Genomic DNA, 15605 nt, shown 5'->3' with positions numbered 1-15605 from the left:
CACACGCCCATGCCTAGAGGCCGCGGTCTCCACACGGCTGAGAATACGGCCGTGTCTCTACCCGTGTGTTTACTACCATGCATACTGACTTGAAATTTTAAGGTGTAGGGGATACACGGCCGAACAACATGCCTATGGGGCTGACCATGTATCGTACACGACCTAGACACACGCCCGTGTGTCTACCTGTGTGGACAAATACAAGGCTATCTACCAAGCTTTTTTGCCGCCCTTACTTGCACCAACCTACACAACAACAAATATATCCAATCCACACAGCAATATAAGGTTAAATCAACCGCAACATGACATTCAAATGCAAACCTCATGACACTCTAGCAAACCAAACATTCATTTGATCAATCATGCATTTTGTTCTCCATGGAAGCATCATCATTTAAAATTATCAATAATGAATATTAGCCATCAACCATGGCCTAAAAAAAGAGAAGGTTTTCGTTCCAAGACAACACAATTGGCTAACTTAACAATATGACACATAACAAAAAGACTCAATCCCTATACATGCCATACTCAAGATAATAAAACTAATTATACCAAAAGCTTCAAGTGATAGTGTGAACGATGCCTCTGATGTTCTTTGATCCACGGGCTGATTTGGCGGCACTACAAGAAAATGGAAAGGAAAAGGGTAAGCACAAGGCTTAGTAAGTTGCATGTAAAATATCAAATAGCAACTATGTTACCACATGTGATCATGCCCCCAATATATCATAACTCGTACAAAGAGTAAATGTTCATAACACAACTTATTCCTGTTCATTCCTTGCTATTCATACAACAAGAATAGAGTTCACATATCATCAATTTTATATAAGTACCTGTACCACTCACAACATGGTCATAAGCGCTATCATTTTGACATAAACTGTAAATGTCTCGTTGAACCATTTGGAATACTACAGGATAATCACTAAGTCTCAAAAATAGGGTACGATGCTAACGCCATGTTCCAAACATGGTCTTAAATTGGCTCTCACATCTTACACTGACTTCCATACATCAAGGCCGATGCCATGTCCCAAACAGGTCTTACACCAGCTCTCACTTATATGTGTCGATGCCATGTCTCAAACAGGTCTTACACTAGCTTGCATATCTTAAGGCCGATGCCGTGTCCCAGATAGGTCTTACACTAGCTTTCATCTATAGGTGCCAATGCCATGTCCCAGAGAGGTCTTACACTAGCACACACAACACCCAAATGTCATGGCATGGATATCCAAATTATTCTTAGGGTTCAACCGGGAGTCTCTACTACATCAATTCTCATCATGCACATTCATAGATATAGTCCACAATTTATGGCATATTAATTATACAATACATAAATACAGATAAGTTACATTATTTACATACAACTTACCTCGGTACACAAAATGTAGGCGACTAATTGTATTTAATCTGTTTGCTTGACTTTTCCCCGGTCTAGGTCCGAATTGCATAGTTATTGATCTATAATAATAAAATTTCACTCATTTAATCATCACATTAACAAAAACATACTACAATTCACAATTTGGCAAAATGACCGTTTTGCCTTTAGACTTTACAAAAATTACGATTTTGCCCTTAGGCTCGTAAATCAATCTTTATCGTGTTACCTCATTACCCAAGCCTAGCCGAAACTCTTTTTATACCTATAGCAACTCACAATTTCAAACCTTTCACACAATTACCACCTATTTTACAAACTTTACAAAATAGCCCATTTAGGTGTTTTCGTGAAACCCCTTTCACAAAAGTTGTTTATTTAACAACCAAGATTCATTTTTTTCCATAAAATTTCAGCTAACAACATAAATTATTTCATGGAAAAACTCTATACTTTCATCCATTTTGCAAAATAGTCCCCTTATTAGAAAGCTCATGCTATAAAGGTTCCAAAAATATAAAAATCATCAAGAATAACCTTCTAAATGACTTACTTGCAAGGGATAAAAATGGATGATAATTTTTAGCTCTCTAAACCCCCTTAGTTGCTGAAAAAAAATCAGTGGAGAAGATGACACTATAGCCTCTCTTTTCTTTATTTTTATTTTAATCAAATAAGTTACCAAATGTCCACCTAACCTAGTCAACATGACTCTCTTTGTCCCCTATGGCCGGCCACCTATTTAAAAAGGGTCTAATTGCACTTTAATGACCCCAAATTATGGTTCTCTAGCTATTTAAGACATCTAGCTAGTAAAACAAAACTTTTTCCTTTTATGCGATTTAGTTCTTTTTCGTAATTGAGCTCACAATCGCTAAAATTAACTCACCAAAATTTTCATGCACTCATATAATCATGCTATAAAACCAAAATAATAATAAAAATATTTCTCTGACTCCGAATTTGTGGTCATGAAACCACTATTCCGACTAGGCCCAAAATCAGACATTTACAAATTCAACCATTCACCCATATTCAAAACACAATCCTTAAATATTACATTTTTCTTATATAAGAATAAGCTCTAAACATTTCATATGAGCACAATATATACAAATTTAACCATTTAAAACATTTAACTAAGTGTCCCTAGGTACATATGACCGCCTCCGGACGTACTAACGTCAAGAGTGTGAATACTATAATAAAATATAAAAAGACAAGGTGGTATCTGCAAGTATATGGGTCGATTTGTAATATAGTGTTATATCAAAGTAGGTAAGCACTCCGAGGATCATACCTAAGGGAGGTGAAGGCTAAATCAAGTTTAACCTACACACTAAAAAATCTAATTAATACTTTAATCAAGTTGCAGTACGAAAACATAAATAAGAGATTTTTGGGAATTTTATAGCACTTAATAATAAAAACAAAATAACATAAAAGAAAACTAGATTTTAAGAGATAGAAAACGTAGAAGGAATCAAATTTGACGATGGGTGATTAGCTTGCTTCGACAATCCCAATCAACTGTCGTTTTGGGTTCCTCGTCAATAAACTAGTCGCTACCTTTGCAAGATCTTCTGATCTTCCACTAACATAACAAGTCAGCAAGGACTATTTATCTTTCGACCTTACAGTCCAGACTGGCTTGGGGTGATGGTGTTCATAGATGGGCAATACCAATTTTGGGTTAATTCCCACATTGATGACTTCCCGGGGTTGTCAGGTCTAGGGTTTGTTTCACGCTCTTCCTTTACCAAACAGCTAATCTATTGAGTAACCCTACAAAACAGTTAATAGATCATGCCTCCACTCACTAATCCCCCTTTCAAGGATTAGTTCCTCATGGTTTTCATAAACAACATAGAATAGATGGAAGATTAAAACATGGTGAATGAATTAAAATGTAGAATTTAAGAAAAGCCTGATTTATTTAAATAATAACACGAATCTTTAGAAGTTGATCATCTTTATAAATCAGATCTCTTGAAGGAAAGTAATGAACAAATAAACTAAACTTTGAAAAACATAAGAAAGAAAGAAAATGCAACTAAATCTAAAAAACAGAATCTAGGCTAATGGAATGGTGTTTATAACATGTGTTAAATGAGCCTATTTATAGCTTTCAGGTGGTCGTTGTCCTTAACCCTAGGTTAGCTGACATTTCCAAGCTTTAAGTTTGATTGTGCAGACCAAAACACCCTTAATTCGTGTTTATTTTTTGTCCCAAAGTTGATGTCGTGACACACTAGGACCTGTGTTGCGACATAGAAGTCAATCTGCTCCTCCTTGGGACGTCTTCAGGGGAATGTCGCAACACCCTCAGTCTGTGTCACGACATCGAAGGAAGTTTCTTATTTTCTCTATTCTACTCTTTATGTTGAAACATAAGACATCTTGTGTTGCGAAATAGCATCCAATATCAGCCTAAAATTCATTCTAATGGTCTTATACATACTCACGAATTACGTTAGCTCTTCCTTAGGCCACATTCAGCCCTTATGAAAGACTCAATTCACACTTTTTATTAGATATAAGTAAAACTAAAGAAACTTAACTAAAATATAATGGAAATGCTTGTATTCAAGCTCCTGAAGTGCTAAAACTAGTTTAATCTACTACACCAAATTATGACAGATCAAACTCCCCCACACTTAAGTCATTATGTGTCCTCAAGCAACATAAACAAAAACAATAAAATGACGAACCTTGAGCATATATAATACAAGTATTGACTTCAGAGCATATGCCTTAGGCATTCTATACTTACAAACAATCTTAACATGACGAGTAGTTGACTTACCACTTTTGACCATAAACATCTAAGTTTAGTATGTTACAAAGTATACAAGTATTAAGGGTCTCACCTGTAGGAATCCATCAATAGATTATACAAGTACTTTGATTATCCAAGCATAATATAAATAATCATTTATGCATATGTTCAGTACGATGTCCATTCATGCATAAGGATATTTTAGGTCACATAAGACTTTTCAGCTTGTAACGTTATGAGGCTTAGGACAGTTATGAAATGTAAAAAAAAAAAAACAATAAGCATAAAAAATGGTTACAAACACAAAAATAGTTTAACATATCATATTGGTTCCTATTCTTCTCCTTTAGTGACCCTTACCCGCTCATTACCTTATTTCTCTTTCTCTCACCTTTATTATCTCTCTACATAGGAGATCATAGCATGACATAGTAGCTATAGCTAGCCTACGAGTTTCTGTGTACTCATTGACAAGTTTTTCTATTTTTGTGACTTTGTGACTTCTCCTTTTTTTTTTTTCAATTTTTTCTCACTTAAGAATGCTTTTTAGCTTTTCAAGTACTCATTTTACTCATATTGATTTTCTTTTTGCATTTTTCTCTTGTTTTGCACTTTCAGGCTAACCTATAGTTCCCATATTACACTAATCTTTCCTTTTTCACTCTATTTTTACAAACTTCGCCGTGATGTATCTACTTAAACCTCAATATGTATGGCCAGATGTCTATAATCATGCAATGTAAGACCAAAGAAAAAGGGAAAATACAAATTAATGTTTTCAGGCTCAAGGCTTATAATGGGGTTCATCAAAAATTGTTAATAGGCTCAAAAATTGGTACTAAAGGTGAAATATAAATAGGAAAGCTTTTTGGCTCTGGATGTGTTCCAAACAAGGCCTTAGGTCATCCTTAAATATCTCAACATGCACAAATTTAATTAACCAAACAAAAGCAAATTCAACCATTTATCATTCATACTAGTATGATCGCTTCCTTGTATTTTCTATATCACTTGGTACAGTTGATTACTTAATGCCTATTTACACTGTAACATATAGAACTTAGTAGTCTAATAATAAAAAATTTAAAATGACCTATCATCATGCCAAATTTATTCATAAACACAAGCAACCTATGTACATGCTCCTAACCAATCACTTGTGTTTCTACAAGCTTAAGCACTCAAAAGACAACAAAAATTTAAAAAAAAAAATTCCTATGTTACCTCCCCACACTTTAGTTGACACGTTGTCCCCAATGTGTAGCCCATAAAAATATAAGGAAAGAAGTTACCTGATTGATCGTGATTGCTCCAACTCCTATTCGTGGGTGCTTGCTCCTTTTCTATTTTTGTTTCATCTGTTGAAGAACAAATTGCTTGAATAAATCATCATCGAGTAATTTCCTTGGGGGATTCATGGTTTTATCCATCCGTTTAATGGGTACTCCAACCCTTTTACATAATTTTGTAATTAGATGAGGGAGAAATATTCTCTTTCCTAAATTCCTCGCACAATCAACCATGTTCTTATATATCCATGTTCCAATACATATTTTCTTCTTTTGGAGGATCCCATAAGTTATGATCGCTTGGACTAATCTCAGAAATCTTTGTTATAGGTCATATTCTTGAACATACAAATTTTATCCACATCTTGGCTTTTAGTGTCATTAGCTCTTGATTGAATGTTTCAGGTATTGCTGAACCTATTTGATATGTCCACATCTCTTTCCCTTCCGTTAGGAATCTCAATAATTCCTTTGTATCAATGTTTCTGAATTCCTTTAAATCTGTTTTATTAAGATAATCACGATAATAATAAGGTGCATCATAAATTTGGCAAATACTTATCTCAGTTACCAAAACATTAACCCTTCTGACCTTCACAAATGAGCGCATCTCATAGAACGATTTGGTTACTTCCCTTTGTTGTAATGCTAGATAAAATTCTTTCACCATAAGAATTGTTAGGGGTTCTTTGACTCGGAGACAAAATTTCATCCATTCCCTTTATGTTGTGTTTTCCCATATTCCTTTGCAATTCCTCATTAGAGGGTCAAAATCCTTGTTCTTGATAAAAGTATACGACTATAATTGTTGTAGATAATTATCCATGTCGCCTTATTGAAACTCAATAGCTAGGCTTGAAGCACTTGCACTGAACTAGCCATCTAATAATCTGTTATTATTATGCCTACAATTTAACCTTTGTTGTTGATAAAAAAGGGTTGCCTGCAATTTAATCATTGTTAATGATAACATAAGGTGGCTATTTGACCTATTTATAGAGTAGAAAGAAAGAACAGATTATTCAAGAGTTGTAATCTAGTTCTACTAAACAAGCAGTTAAAGAGTAAGAATCCTAATATAATTAAGCTATAAAAACATCAATACTTAGGTTAGTTCAGAAAATAAAGTTACACAGTAGAGTCATGACATCCCTGGGTGACGACGTGATGTCGAGGGCAGATTCCTGAATCAAAATTTTGTTCTTTGTCGCAACATTTTGGAGTGGTGTCGACACATGACTACCAAACTCCTCTGTGTTTCATGAAATCAATACCTGGGTTACCTTTTTCCTTATTATTCTTCAGGTTTATTGGTTTTCCATTGATTTCTTGGGAATCCAAAGAGCGTCACACTGCAAGGTTTATTCTTCCACTACAATATTAATAGTTCCTCCAAAATAATGTTTTACTTATTGGTCATTAAAAATGAAGGGTTGACCCCATTTTCTGATTAACTCTATTGTCCCATGAGGAGTTACCTGATGTATTGTATATGGACCTGTCTTTTTTCATTTAAGCTTTTCAAGAAATAATTTTAACCTTGAGTTAAATAGTAGTATTTTCTGTCCCGGTAAAAATTCACGCTTTCTAATCTTTGCATCATGTCGAAGTCTACTCCTCTCTTTGTACATTTTAGTATTTTCGTAAACCATAAATTAGAATTATTCCAATTCTTGGAGTTGGAATAGTCTTTCTTTTTAGCTAATTCTGGATCTAGATTTAACTCTTTGATTGTAACACCTTAGTTTTCAAGGTTAGAACTTTTGAGATTTGCAATTGGGGGCAGTGGCTAGGTCGAAAAATTAAGTTGGTTTCCGCATTTTAAGGTCAGAATGGGCCTGATGGTCTGGTGGTTGGTTGTGTGTCAGTGTACCTCTCGGTTCTGGTTTCGAATCCTCATGTGTGCGTTTTGAGAAATTTTTTTTATCTTAAGTTTGCTTTTTGTTTTAAAATATTATTTATTTTTTATATTTTTTATTTTATCTAAAAAACTAAACTTTTCCCACGTTCACATTCCTCTCTCTTTTTTTCTCTAGCGTTCCATTTTTCTTATTTTATCAGTTTCTTCATTCTTTTCTTGTTCCTCCATTTCTTTTTTTCTTATTTTATCAGTTTCTTCATTCTTTTCTTGTTCCTCCATTTCTTTCCCCCTTTTTGCCTTCAATTCTGTTCCGATTATTTTCGGTAGTCATCATTAGTTATTGCTTTACACTTTCTTCGATAGAAGTTCCAGTTCGGATTGAGGCTATTGTGGTGTTTTAATCGTGAAGTCAGATGTGTGTTCAAGAACCCTGAAATTTTGATAATGAGTTGTTGGTTTGTTACTGTGAAATTTGACAATTTATGTGTGTTTCTGAAATTAGTTAATCGAAGTGTTGTTTGCTTGTCAAATTGCATGAAAATCGATATATTATGGTGTTTTTCTAGGTTATTGAGGGTTGAGGATCATTTCGATAACAAAACATGATCTACAGCTAGTTTCGGTGTGGTTTTGTGACCATACGAGCATGTGCCCCACATGGGTGGTTCACACAGCCGTGTGCAGTGGGGAATTAAGGTTTTTGGGACAAATTTGGTGCCACACGGCTTAGCCTGTAACACCCCTAACTCGTGACCGACGCCGGTGTCGGACACGAGGGGTTAACGGCCAAACCCTCTCAAGATACCAACCAATTTGACATTACCAGTCAGGCTGGAAAACTGCGTCACGGTCGCCTTAAAAATCATATCTCGAGTTTCAAAACTCGGAAACTGGTTTCGTAAATTTTCCCTGAATTTAGACTCATATACCCATCCATGGATTTATTTTTAGAATTTTTGGTTGGGCCAATTGGTACAGTTTATTAGTTAAAGTCACCCATGTTACAGGGACCGACTGCTCTGACCTTCGCGCGTTACAACTTGAATATCTCTCTGTACAGGGCTTTAATACTGGTGCCATTTGTTTCTAATGAAACTAGACTCAAAATGGAATCTTTACATATAAGGAATGACTTCTAATTCTTTCTGGATAATTTATGGTAAATTTTCAAAGTTGCGACAGGGGACCCAGAAACCGTTCTGGCCCTGTCGCACGAGAACTTTAATATTTCCCAGTATACTGCTCATATGGTCGTTTCGTTTCGTCCATATAAAAATAGATTCATCAAGGTTCAGTTCCATAATTTACTCACTATTTAATTCTACTTCTACTATTTTTAGTGATTTTTCAATCTCATCTCACTGCTGCTGTCCGCAACAGTTACTGCAGTAGACTATGCCAATTTCATGAATTTTTCCTTGGCCTTAATCATCCATCATACATGACACAAATTATGGCCACCTTATCAAAATTTGAGTTTCTAAGACTCGTGGCTATAGGTTCTAGCATCCCACTCGACGACCACATGGGCCATTTTCACATGGCTTAAAGTTTACAACCCACAATTCGACAAAATATAATAGCCTATACATGCCAAATGTTCTTCAACAACAAAAACAATACCACAAGATTTCAGCCGGTGTGATGACTTCAACGACGGTTCCGAGCACGCAACAATACGAGTCCAAGAGACCTAAAATGGGTGACAAGAAAACACCGAGTGAGTTTACAACTCAGTAAGTCATAAGCATTCATCAATCCACCGATAAAGTTACTACTACATGTACAACAAATGAGGCTAGGTACTCGTCCATATCGAATCTATACCATAATACCTCGGACCTTTCGGTCCAATCTCGCACCAATTCATACATCCACATTTCATATTCTACACAACAAGATAATCGAAGCATTTTTTTACACATTAACTCATTTTCCAGCACAACCATACAATTTCAATCATCACATAGATTTAAGGCTTACCAAATTCAACCCCAAGCATGAACGTATTCTCTATTCGTCATGAGCTCGAGGTACTTACCCGATCCGCTGTCCGGATTAGCTCGATAAATGTCGCACACTCAGTGCCAATTGTAATGCAAGAGCATATAGTGAATCCGCACACTTAGTGCTATATGTATTCAACTCGCACACTTAGTGCTATATAATCAAACTCGCACACTTAGTGCTGTACAATTTTAAACCCGCACACTTAGTGCCAATCTTGTCACCGTGTCCATTTATACCCGCACACTTAGTGCCGAGACCAATACCTTATGTATTTTGCTGCCTTTATACATTCAACAATGGCATCATTCCATACACATACATTTCCATTTACACACCAACTCATTTAAACACATTTGCATATATATATTGATCATTTAAATCAACACCAAATATACGCTTAATGACTTACCTTGTGTTGGGTAAAACAGTCCAAGTCGGCTACTCGATGACCTTCGTCTTTCCCTTGCTTGATTCTCCTTCTTTAACTCCTTGAGCTTAATCAATAAATCAACTAGTTTAACCCTCTTGCTAAACATTCATAATTCAATTACACATGCATATGTATGTTTGTATATTCGCAACCATCCTCACTTATTACCCATTTGGTCAACAATCTAAGCCAAGATAAGGCTTCAATATGGTTGCCTCTAACCGAATACATGCACACCAATCTACTTCCTTTGGCCGAACATGCATGTCTATGTGGAGGCTAATTTTACACTTAATACTACACAAAAAAAAACAGCATACATTTTCCTAATTAACGCATTACATATTGTAGTTCTATACACATCTCTCATTTATTTCATAACCGAAACAACATCACAAGCAAATAGACACCTTAAAATAGTATACATGTCATACCAATTCATCATGTGCAAACATATATTCATGTAGGTGCAATGGCGAATTCTCAAGTGGCTTATATCCAAATATACACACATATCCAAAGCTTAAATCTTACTTACCATGCAACATGCATGAATCATACTTATGGATACAACATGGCCGAATACCACAACACCATACCGTTTCAATTTGGTCATGGTTAAACAAAGAACTTAGTATCTCATTCAAAAATGCTAAAAGAAAATCTAAGAATCCTCAATCCACCATCACATGAATCATTATCAAGCTTGATATTTAGCATGCAATGGCATTAACACCATATTCACTTTGGCGAATTTCATTCCCATGACATAACAAAGATTTGAACCATGGGCTAACAAGAACATCAAGCTAGCAACTAAAATATACATGAATCTCATGGCAAAACATCAAACTTACCTTAATCTAGGTACAAGTATGGCCAAACCTCCTCCTAAACCTCTTCCAAACCAACATGAAACAAGAATTCCTTCCTTCTTCCTTAGAATTTTCAGCCCAAAGGAAATGAAAATGATGAACAAAAATTCTTCTTTCTTTCTCCACACTCACGGCAATGGGCATGCATGAGACCATTTTTTTTTTTTTTTTTTGTTCCTTTCATTATTAAATTCCCATGCTCACTATTTTATTTTTTCTTACATACACCATTGTCCCAACATGTTTTATGACATGTTTTTACCCATAATCTCTTGTCATGGCGGCCACTAACTATTAGGGGGAAATTTGACATGCAAGTCCTCCCTTTGGCTACATGCACTATTAGGTCCGTATAGATTAGCCTATCACTTTTCAAAAGTGTCACACAAGTCCTACTAATGAATTCACATGCTATCGGCTAAATCAAGCTTGAAATTTTCACACATTCATAATTACATATTCTAGACAATAAATATTACGTTCAAACATTTCGGTGACTCGGTTTAGCGGTCCCGAAACCACTTCCGACTAGGGTCAATTTTGGCTGTCACAACTCTCCCCACTTAAGAAATTTTCGTCCCCGAAAATCTTACCGTAAATAGGTTTGGGTAACGCTCTTTCATAGAGTTCTCGGGTTCCCAAGTAGCTTCTTCCATCCCGTGTTTGAGCCATAACACTTTTACTAATGGAACTCTTTTGTTTCGCAACTCCTTCACTTCACGAGCTAGGATACGAATCGGTTCTTCTTCATAACTCATATCGGCTTGAATTTCAACCTCTGATGGACTAATTACGTGTGACGGGTCAGATCTATAACGTCGAAGCATCGAAACATGGAAGACGTTGTGAATCCTTTCAAGTTCAGGGGGCAAAATCAAACGATACGCGACTGGACCGACTCGTTCAGATATTTCATATGGCCCGATGAACCTCGGGCTCAATTTTCCCTTACGGCCAAATCTAAGCACCTTCTTCCAAGGTGAAACTTTGAGAAAGACCTTGTCTCCAACCCGATATTCAATATCTTTTCTTTTCAAATCCGATACGACTTTTGGCGATCCGGCGACTTTCAAACTTTCACGAATTACTCGAACTCTTTGCTCGGCATCCTTAACCAAATCAACCTCAAGAATTTACCTTCACTAAGTTCAGTCCGAATAATGGGGTACGGCATTTACGACCGTGATAAAGCCTCGTAAGGCGCCATCTTAATACTTGATTGAAAGCTATTGTTGTGCGAATTCAATCAAAGGCGAATCTGTTCCCATGAACCACTAAACTCAAGGATACAACATCTCAACATATCTTGAGTATTTGAATTATCCGTTCGGATTGACCATCGGTTTGGGGGTGAAAGGCGGTCTTGAAATGCAACTTGGTACCCAAAGCTTCTTGAAATTTCTTCCAAAATCGCGAGGTAAATCTCGGATCTCTATCCGACACAATAGAAATCGGTACCCGTGTAATCTCACAATCGAGAAAGCGTACAATTCGGCTAGTTTATCCAATGAAAAATCCGACGCGACGGGGATAAAGTGAGCCGACTTAGTCGATCTATCAACAACAACCCAAATCACATCCTTCTTACTAGTCGACAATGGCGGCCGGACACAAAGTCCATTGTGACACGATCCCATTTCCACTCGGGTATCGTGATCGGTGAAGCAATCTGAAGGCGCTTGATGTTCCGCTTTCACTTGTTGACATATTAAACATCTCGAAACAAAGTCGGAGATGTCCGTTTCATACCATGCCACCAAAACCGAGCGTTTCAAATCGTTGTACATCTTCGTACTCCGGGTGGATTGCCATTCGGCTACAATGGGCTTCGTTCAAAATTATTGGAATAAGTTCAATTCTTTGGGACACACAGACGACTTCGAACCTCAAACAATCGTCATCATCGATTTGAAATTCCGAGTCCTTGTTGGAACACACTCATCCCGTTTGCAACCAACTCATCGTTGACTTTACGAGCTTCACGAATTTGACGTATCAATAATGGTTTGGCTTTCAATTCAGCTACTAACACATTGTCGGGTAGGATAGACAAGTGTACATTCATCGCTTCATAAGGCAAATAGTGATTTCGCTTAAGGCATCCGCAACCACATTAGCCCTTCCCGGGTGATAATCAATGACGAGCTCATAATCTTTTAACAACTCGAGCCATCGCCTTTGTCGCAGATTTAAGTCTCTTTGGGTCATCAAATATTTGAGACTTTTGTGATCCGAATACACATGGCACTTCTCACCAAATAAGTAATGTCGCCATATCTTTAAAGGCGAATCGATGGCGACCAATTCGAGATCATGGGTTGGATAATTTTTCTCATGTGGCTTTAATTGCCTCGACGCATAGGCCACAACTCGCCCTTCTTGCATCAATACACAACCCAACCCAAGTAGGGATGCGTCACTATAAATGACAAACTCTTTGCCCGATTCGGGTTGCACTAGAATTGGGGCTTCAGTCAAATAAGCTTTCAGTTGATCGAAACTTTTCTGACATTTCTCCGTCCATTCGAACTTAACATCCTTTTGGAGTAGCTTCGTCATTGGCGTGGCTATCGTCGAGAAACCTTTTACAAATCGTCGGTAATAACCGCAAGCCCCAAAAAGCTCCTAACCCGGTAACATTCCTTGGTGGTTTCCTATCGACTATGGCGAGATTTTGTTCGGGTCCACCACGACACCGATGCGGACACCACGTGCCCCAAAAGCTAACCTCTTTCAACCAAAATTCACATTTCTTGAACTTTGCGTATAATCGCTTATCTCGTAAGATTTGCAACACTAGCCTCGGTGTTCAAGCATGCTCGGTTTCATCTCTCGAATAGACCAAAATGTCATCGATAAATACAACTACGAACCGATCTAAGTATAGCCTGAAAATTCTATTCATTAAATCCATAAACACCGCGAGGGCATTAGTGAGCCCAAACGGCATCACCAAGAATTCAGTAGTGACCGTACCTCGTTCTAAAAGCGGTTTTGGTATGTCCGATTCTCGGACCCTCAACCGATAGTACCCGACCTCAAATCTATCTTTGAAAACACCGAGGCTCCCTTTAATTGATCAAACAAATCGTCAATTCGTGGCAATGGATATTTATTCTTTATCGTCACTTTATTGAGTTGACGATAGTCGATGCACAACCTCATGGTTCCGTCCTTCTTCTTCACAAACAATACAAAAGCGCCCATGGAGAAAAACTTCGGTCGGCGAAACCTCTATCCGTCAATTCTTGCAATTGAACCTTCAATTCCTTTAATTCCGTTAATGCCATACGATCGGGGCTATTGAAATCGGCGTAGTACCCGGTACAACCGATGCGAATTCCACTTCTCGAACCGGTGGCAATCCGGTAACTCCTCGTGGAAAACATCTGAATACTCACAAACCACTGGTACCGATTCGAGTTTCCTTTCCGTCTCTTTACTTCCAAACACATACGCAAGGTATGTTTCACACCCTTTTCACATACCTCCGGCGGTCATAGAAGATATTATCATTGGCGCTCCTTTTAAATCGAGACTCGACTCGGACTACCTCATTATTTGCACTCCTCAAATCAATGGTTTTCCTTTTGCATCCACCACCTTGCATCATGTACGGTCACCAATCCATACCAAGAATAACATCGAATTCATGAAATGGTAGAAGCATCGGATCGGTAGGAAAACAGATTCTCGAATTATTAGGGGCATCTCTTGCACACTTTATCAACAAGCACGTATTGACCCAAAGGGTTTGACACTCGAATTACGAACTCGAGAGACTCAACGGTAGAGTCTTCTTTGGATGCTAAGGTTTCACATACATATGAGTGAGTAGAGCGGGGTCAATCAATGCAATCACAATAGTATCAAAGAGAGTAAAAGTACCGGTGATAACGTCAGGGGAGGATGCCTCCTCTCGTGCGCGGATGGCATATGCTCTAGCAGGAGCACGGGTCTCGGATCGGACGGCAGTATTAGAGGCTCCTCTCGATTACCACCCCTACCTCCAGAGATTCTCGGGGCCTACCTCCACCGTCGTTCCACTAGGTCTTGCACCTTGCGTCTTATTCCTCTCATCTAGCTCCGTGCAATCTCTAATGAAGTGGTCCTTCGAACCGCATCCATAACAGGCCCTATTAACAGACTTACCCCAACATTCACCTAGGTGTCGTCTTCCACATTGGGGCATTGGTCTCTCTTGACGATTATTGCCCACACTAGCTAATGAAGTAGCTCGAGTCCGTCAATGGTCGGGCTCTAATGGAAATTCCCTGATCGTCCTCGACTTCATTGGTGTCCTCCCCGAACCTCTTTACAGCCGAGAAGCGAGCTTTACTCGTCGATCTTTTACGGTAATCTCTTGCTTCAAATTCAGCCTTCTTCTTCTCCTTCCCAAGTTCTTCCGCCTTGCGAGCTCGTTCGACTAGTGTCACGAACTCCTTTATCTCCAAAATTCCCACTAGTAACTTTAACTCTTCATTCAATCCTTCTTCAAATCTTTTGCACATCGCAACCTCATCAGCCACACACTCCCGAGCATACCGACTAAGTCTTACGAACTCATATTCAGATTGAGATCGGTCATCCGGCCTTGCTTGAGTTCCAAAAATTCCTTACGCTTCGATCGATGAACTGTTGACTAATGTATTTCTTTGAAATTGGATTGAAAGAAATCCCAAGTAACTCGTTCATTTGGGACTATGGAAATTAAAGTCCTCCACCAATAGTAAGTGAGTCTCTTAACAAGGATATAGCACACTTAAGACATTCATCGGGTGTGCATGACAGTTCATCTAACACTCTAATGGTGTTATCGAGCGAACTTCGGCCTTTTGGCATCATCAAGTAACTATGGCCTTGAACTCCTCGGCCCCGCTTCCTAATCAAGTCCACGGTGGTTTACTCAGCCTCACGGGATCAATAACTGGAGGCATTGCGGGCTCTTGGGGTGGAGTATTTAAA

The sequence above is a fragment of the Gossypium arboreum genome, chromosome 3, assembly GCF_025698485.1.
Source record: "Gossypium arboreum isolate Shixiya-1 chromosome 3, ASM2569848v2, whole genome shotgun sequence".
In the NCBI taxonomy this organism is placed as follows: Eukaryota; Viridiplantae; Streptophyta; class Magnoliopsida; order Malvales; family Malvaceae; genus Gossypium; species Gossypium arboreum.
Note: the sequence above shows the minus strand (reverse complement) of the source record.